Genomic DNA, 7,139 nt, shown 5'->3' on the forward strand with positions numbered 1-7,139 from the left:
TATTCTGGATTGGGTCGTGCGACCTCAACATAATCGTGCGTGATAATACTCGGAGTTTAATTATATTTAATATTATTTATGGCTTGAGAGGTTAAAATTATATCCGACAGAAACTAATTTGGGATTTACCATTTGTGCAAGAATTGTTTATAGCCTGCTTATTATTGAGTTATTATTATTAGTTAGATAACCCATGCTTATTTAGAATTTCTGTATTTTTATTGTTGGCCCATAGTAAGTGTCGATGTCGACCCCTCGTCACTACTTCTTCTAGGTTAGACTAGATACTTACTCTGTACATGTTGTTTATGTACTCACGCTACACTTCTGCACTAACCGTGCAGGATCTGAGGCAGGTTCATCTGGAAGTCATACCGACACGCACCCTTGTTACCGTGAAGCCTAGAGGTGAGCTACTTCCTGAGCCGTTTTGCAGCACCTATAGTCTCTCGTTTGCACTTATTTTCTGTCTACTTTTATTTCAGACAGTAGTTAGAGTGTTGTAGATTCTACTAGTTGCTCGTACACTTGTGACACCGGGTCTTGGCACACATACTAATAGACTTTATGGTTTGGAGTATTTATATCACTATGATTGTTATTCAGTTGCCTTCGTTTTATTTATTAAATTTTCTACTTCTTAATTTCTTAATAAATGGAATATAATTACTTGTAAACTTATTAAAAAAAAAGGGTAATCACGGGGTTAGTTCACCATTGGTTTGCCTAGCGGCGTCGTTGGGCGCCATCACAACTTGTAGGAGAAATTGGGTCATGACAACATGGTATCAGAGCACTAGGTTCACGTAGGTCTCACAAGTTATGAGCATGCCTAATAGAGTCTTGCGGATCAGTGCAGAGACATCCGTACTTATCTTCGAGAAGCTATATGGTTTTAGAAAACTACTCTTTCTTCATCTCATATCGTGCAGTTGATGTTGTGCTAAGTATCTTTCTCTTATTCCCTCACAGATGGTGAGAAGGTACGCGGTAGACGCACCCGATCATGGAGGAGTTGCTCCCCCTGTTGCTAGAGGCCGAGGGAGGGCTACAGCTCATGTTAGAGGATGGGGGCATCCTAGAGTTGCTCCAGTTATGCCACCAGTGGATCTATTAGAGGATCCTATTATTAAGGAGCAGGGCGAGGTGCTTGCAGCAGAGCCAGCCCCGGTGGATTTCATGTCCTCACATGGATTCCAGGAGGTCATGGACCGTATGCTGCGGTTCATGGATTCTATGACTCAGGCTGTTTTATTTCCAATAGATCCAACCACATCTCAGGCGGAAGGGGGAGCGCAGACCCCTACCGCTCAGGCTCCTGGGCATACAACTGTCGTATATCAGACACCGGGTGCACTACCCATGGGCGGAGCCTAGCAAGTAGCGGTAGCTATACTTGAGCCCAGACCAGCTGCGGTCGGTGAGCCGCAGAAGCTATTGGACAGATGGACCAGGCTTCATCCTCCTGTCTTTGGAGGTGAGCGACATGAGGACCCTACGACTTTATTGATCAGTGCAGGGACAGACTGAATAACATGAGGATATTAGAGTCCCACGGGATAGATTTTACTACTTTCCAGCTAAAGGGTAGAGCCCGTAGGTGGTGGCAGTCATATCTCCTCGGCATACCAGCAAGTTCTCCTCCCATGACTTGGGATCAGTTCACACGCCTCTTTTTGGACAGATATAGTCTACCCTCTCAGAGGGAAGAGTTACGGTTTTAGTTTGAGCAGCTCTAGCAGGGTCAGATGTCGGTGACCGACTATGAGGCGAGATTCTCTGAGTTATATCATCATGAACTTGTGATACTTCCTACCAATACAGAGAGAATGCGAAGGTTTGTTGCAGGTTTGCATCTGGTATTCAGTCCACTATGGCCCGAGAGGTTGAGATAGGGACTTCTTACGAGCTAGTTGTGGAGATAGCTCGGAGGATCGATGGTGTACATCAGCGTAGCCGGGAGCAGGCTACAAGGAATAAGCAGTTTCAATATTCTGGAGAGTTCATAGGTGCCCCGGCTGAGGGCAAAGGTCAGTTTGTGAGGGGTCAGTCTAGCAGGCACACACATCCAACACCGCCGCCTCCTCGGGGTGCTCCAGTGGGACCTTATTTTAGTGCCATACGAGAAAGTTCTTACCGCTCACCAGCTATTCAGGGTTCCTCCAGTGGGTATTCAAGCCATCAGGGTCAGATTTCAGGTCAGCAGTCCACTGTACCGAGAGGTTGTTTCGAGTGCAGGGATCTCACTCATGTGCGAAGGTTCTGCCCCAGGATTTGATGCAAGGCAGTGCAACAGGGTCAACAACCTATGATTCCAGCACCAGCTGCCGCACCAGCCGTCTGGCTGCCCAAATGTGGAGAGAAGGTGGGTATGGATCGTCCTAGAGGTAGAGGCCAGTCGGGTGGTGCTCCAGCTAGGGTCTATGCTTTTCCGTGATCACAGGTATTATTTTTGTCTATGGTAGGCATGCTTCAGTACTATTTGATCCAGGGTCTAAATATTTATATGTTTCATCCATGTTTGCTTATTTCCTGGGAGTTCCTCGTGAGTCCTTGGGTACTCTTGTTTATGTGTCCACACCAATGGGCGATTCTGTTATTGTGGATCGGTTCTACCGATCCTGTATCGTGACTTTCTGTGGTTATGAGACTAGAGCGAATCTTTTGTTGCTCGATATGACCGACTTTGAGATCATCCTAGGCATGGACTGGTTGTCTCCATATCATGTCATTCTTGATTACCATGCCAAGACTGTTACCTTGGTGATGCCAGAGTTGCCTAGATTAGAGTAGAGGGGTTCGTTTGTCAGTGCATCTCATCGGGTTATTTCTTTTCTAAAGGCTCAACACATGGTCGAGAAGGGTTGTTTGGCTTATCTAGCTTATGTTCGAGAAACTACTACAGAGACTCCGATAATTGATTCAGTACCCGTAGTTCGGGAGTTCTCCGATGTGTTTCCCTCTTATCTTCCAGACATGCCACTAGATCATGATATCGATTTCTGCATTGATTTGCATCTAGGTACCCAGACTATCTCTATTCCACCATACTGCACGACTTTGAAAGAGTTGAAGGAATTAAAGGAACAACTTGAGGAGTTACTAGCAAAAGGGTTCATCAGACCGAGTGTGTCGCCTTGGGGTGCACCGGTGTTATTTGTGAAGAAGAAAGATGGGACTATGCGGATGTGTATTGATTACCGCCAGTTGAACAAAGTTACCATTAAGAACAAGTACCTGTTGTCGCGTATTGATGATTTGTTTGACCAGTTGCAGGGTGCTAGGGTGTTTTCTAAGATCGACTTGAGATGAGTTTCTAGTAATGTCCTTCGGTTTGACTAACGCCCCAGCGGCATTTTTAGATTTGATGAACCGGGTGCTCAGGCCATATATTGATTTGTTTGTCATTGTCTTCACTGATGACATTTTGATCTACTCGGGTAGCATAGAGGAGCACGGGCAACATTTGAGAGTGGTGCTTCAGACCTTGCAGGATCAGAAGCTATATGCTAAGTTCTCCAAGTGTGAGTTCTGGTTGGATTCTGTGGTATTCTTGGGGCATGTTGTATCAGGCGAGGGTATTAAGGTAGACCCCAAAAAGATCGAGGCAGTTTAGAGTTGGCCTCGTCCTACCACGTCGACTGAGATCAGGAGCTTCTTGGGGTTAACATGCTATTATCGACGGTTTGTGGTGGGCTTCTCATCTATTGCAGCACCTTTGACTATATTGACCCATAAGGTGCTCCGTTCCGATGGTCCGATGATTGTGAGGTGAGCTTTCAGAAGCTCAAGACTGCATTGACTTCGGCACCAGTGTTAGTTTTACCTTCCAGTTCAGGGATGTATACTATGTATTGTGATGCTTCAGGCATTGGTTTGGGTTGTGTATTGATGCATGAGGGACAAGTTATTGCATATTCTTCATAACAGCTGAAGCCCCACAAGAAGAATTACCCTATACACGATTTGGAGTTGGCCGCCATTGTTCATGCTCTTAAGATCTGGAGGCATTATCTTTATGGGGTGTCCTGTGAGGTTTACACTGATCATCATAGCTTGCAGCATTTGTTCAAGCCGAGGGATCTCAATTTGAGGCAGCGTAGGTGGCTTGAGATGCTAAAAGATTATATTATTACCATCCTTTATCATCGGGGCAAGGCTAATGTAGTTGCGGATGCCTTGAGTAGAAAGGCGGGGAGTATGGGTAGTTTGGCATTCATTTCAGCAAAGGAGAGGCCATTAGCTTTGGACATTCAGTCCTTAGCTAAAAGACTTGTAAGGTTGGATATATCAGATCCCAGCCGAGTTCTTGCATGCGTCTCCACCCAGTCTTCACTATTCGAGCAGATCAAGGCTCGCCAGTACGACGATCCGCACTTGTTGGTCCTTAGGGAGACGGTACTACATGGTGGTGCCAAGGAGGTCACTATCGGTGGGGATGGTGTTCTACGACTCCAGGATCGCCTATATGTTCCTAATGTTGATGGCTTGAGGGAGAAGATCCTAGAGGAGGCACACAATTCTCGGTATTCTATTCATTCAGGTGCTATGAAGATGTATCGCGGCCTGAGGTAGCATTATTAGTGGTGGCGGAAGAAGAAAGACATAGTCGAGTATGTGGCGAGATGTCTAAATTGCCAATAGGTTAAGTATGATTACCAAAGACCAGGTGGCCTACTCCAGCAGATGACTATACTTGAGTGGAAATGGGAGCGCATTACTATGGACTTCGTAGTTAGGTTGCCGTGGACCTTGCGGAAGTTTGATGCAGTTTTGGTCATTGTCGACAGTTTGACCAAGTCGGCACACTTCATTCCGTTGTGACCACGTATTGTTCAGAGAGGTTGACCCAGATTTACGTTCAGGAGATTGTTCGGTTGCATGGTATGCCTGTTTCCATTATATCAGATAGAGGCCCTTGGTTTACTTCGCATATTTAAAGGGCATAACATAGTGAGTTGGGGACCTGGGTAGAGCTCAGAACAGCCTTTCATTCGCAGTTCTACGGGCAGTTAGAGTGGCCAGCTAAGATTTTGGAGGATATACTCAGAGCATGTGTGATTGACTTCGGAGGGTAGTGGGATCGATTTTTGCCTTTGGCCGAGTTAGATTACAACAACAATTATCAGTCCAGCATCGAGATAGCTCCATTTGAGGCTTTATATGGTCGGCGATGTCGTTTAACCATCTGATGGTTTGAGCCTGATGAGGCTAAGTTATATGGTATTGATTTAGTAAAGGATGCCTTGAGAAAGGTAAAGTTTATTCAGTAGCAACTTCGCACAGCATAGTCAAGACAGAAGAGTTACGCAGATCAGAAGGTGCATGATTTATCATTTATGGTGGGCGAGAATGTTCTCTTGAAGGTCTCGCCGATGAAGGGAATCATGAGGTTCGGAAAGAAGGACAAGTTGAGCCTAAGGTTTATAGGTCCATTTGAGGTGTTGAGACGAGTTGGGGAGGTTGCTTATGAGCTTGCTTTGCCTCCCACTCTATTGGGAGTTCATCCGATTTTTCACGTGTCTATGCTTTGGAGGTATCATGCCGACAGGTCGCATGTGTTAGACTTCATCACGGTTCATCTAGATGATAGCCTGGGTTATGAGGAGGAGCTAGTTGCCATTCTTGACAGACAGGTTTGCGAGCTGAGGTCCAAGAAGATTTCTGCGGTCAAAGTTCAATGGAGGGGCCAACCAGTCGAGGAGGCGACTTGGGGGGGCGAGGAGGACATGCGGAGCAGATATCCACACCTATTTAACACTCCAAGTATGATTCTAGACTCGTTCGAGGACGAACGTTTATTTAAGAGGTGGATAATGTTACGACCGTTTTGCTTACGGGATCCTAAATAAGACACCTTGTATGTGTTTTTACTGTTTTATGACTTGCGGGGATGGTTAGTTCGGGATTTGGAAAGGGTTCAGGTTGAAACCGGAATACTTAATTCCTTAGTGTTGGCTTCAAAGGGCTAAGTTTTACTTGGGTCCACATTTCTAGTAGATGATCTCGGAACCGGGATTTGACAGTCTCAATAAGTTCATATGATGATTTTGGACTTTGGCGTGTATCCGGATAGGGTTTTGGATGACCCGGGAGCATTTCAGTGCCTAAAGTTTAAAGTTGGCTTATTGAAGGTTTGAAAGTTCTTTAAATTTGGTTTGGAGTAGGTGTTGGTGTTATCGAGGTCCGTTTGGGATTACGAGTCTGGTAATAGCTCTGTATGGTGATTTAATACTTGCACACAAAATTTGGGGTCATTCCGAGTGGTTTAGGTATGATTCGGCGCATTCGGAGCAAATTGGAAGAACTTGAAGTTCAGAAGTTGATTCGATTTGGTTTGGAGTGTGATTCTTAGTTTTGTTGTTTTTTTTCACATTCCGAGGGTTCGACCAAGTCAGTCTCATGATTTTAAACATGTTGGTATGTTTGGAATGGGCCTCGGGGGCCCCGAATGCCATTCGTACGAGGCACGGAACCCATTTGACTTGGAATGAATAGCTGAAGCATCAAGTGTCTGGTGCAATCGCACCTGCGGAGGACCAGCCGCAGGTGAAAGCTCGCATAAGCGAGCAAATGACCGCAGAAGCGAGAAAGAGTGGGCTGCCTAGTGGTCACAGAAGTGATGAGAGGGGCCGCATCTGTGAAGGCGCAGATGCGAGGAAGGGATCGCAGAAGTGGGCTAGTGCGCAGGTGCGACGCTCATGCCGCAGAATCGGGCTCGCAGATGCGAGACTTTGTTCGCAGAAGAGGGAAGGGAAGACTTGGGCATGATCCACATCTGCGAGGCTTTTTTCGCAGAAGCAGAGCCGCAGATGCGGAAGTGCTGGAGGCAGTGAGGTTCATTTAATACAGGACTTTGGCCTTTTTTGACTCTTTTCTTTCACTTCTTGAGCAATTTTGGAGCTTCTTAGAGAGGGGTTTTCACCTAGCTATTGGAGGTAAGTAACTTCTATCCACTGTAAGTTAAATACATAGATTATGGGTAGATTTTAACATGTAAAATTGTGAAAATCATGAGTTTAGATGAAAAATCTAGGTTTTGATAAAAATGGAATTTAACCACGAAAATGATTATGGAATGGGATGAAAATTATATATTTGAGTTCGTAAGGTTATGGGTAACAATTATCTTCGAATGT

The sequence above is a fragment of the Nicotiana tomentosiformis genome, chromosome 6 (genome assembly GCF_000390325.3).
Source record: "Nicotiana tomentosiformis chromosome 6, ASM39032v3, whole genome shotgun sequence".
NCBI classification, from domain to species: domain Eukaryota; kingdom Viridiplantae; phylum Streptophyta; class Magnoliopsida; order Solanales; family Solanaceae; genus Nicotiana; species Nicotiana tomentosiformis.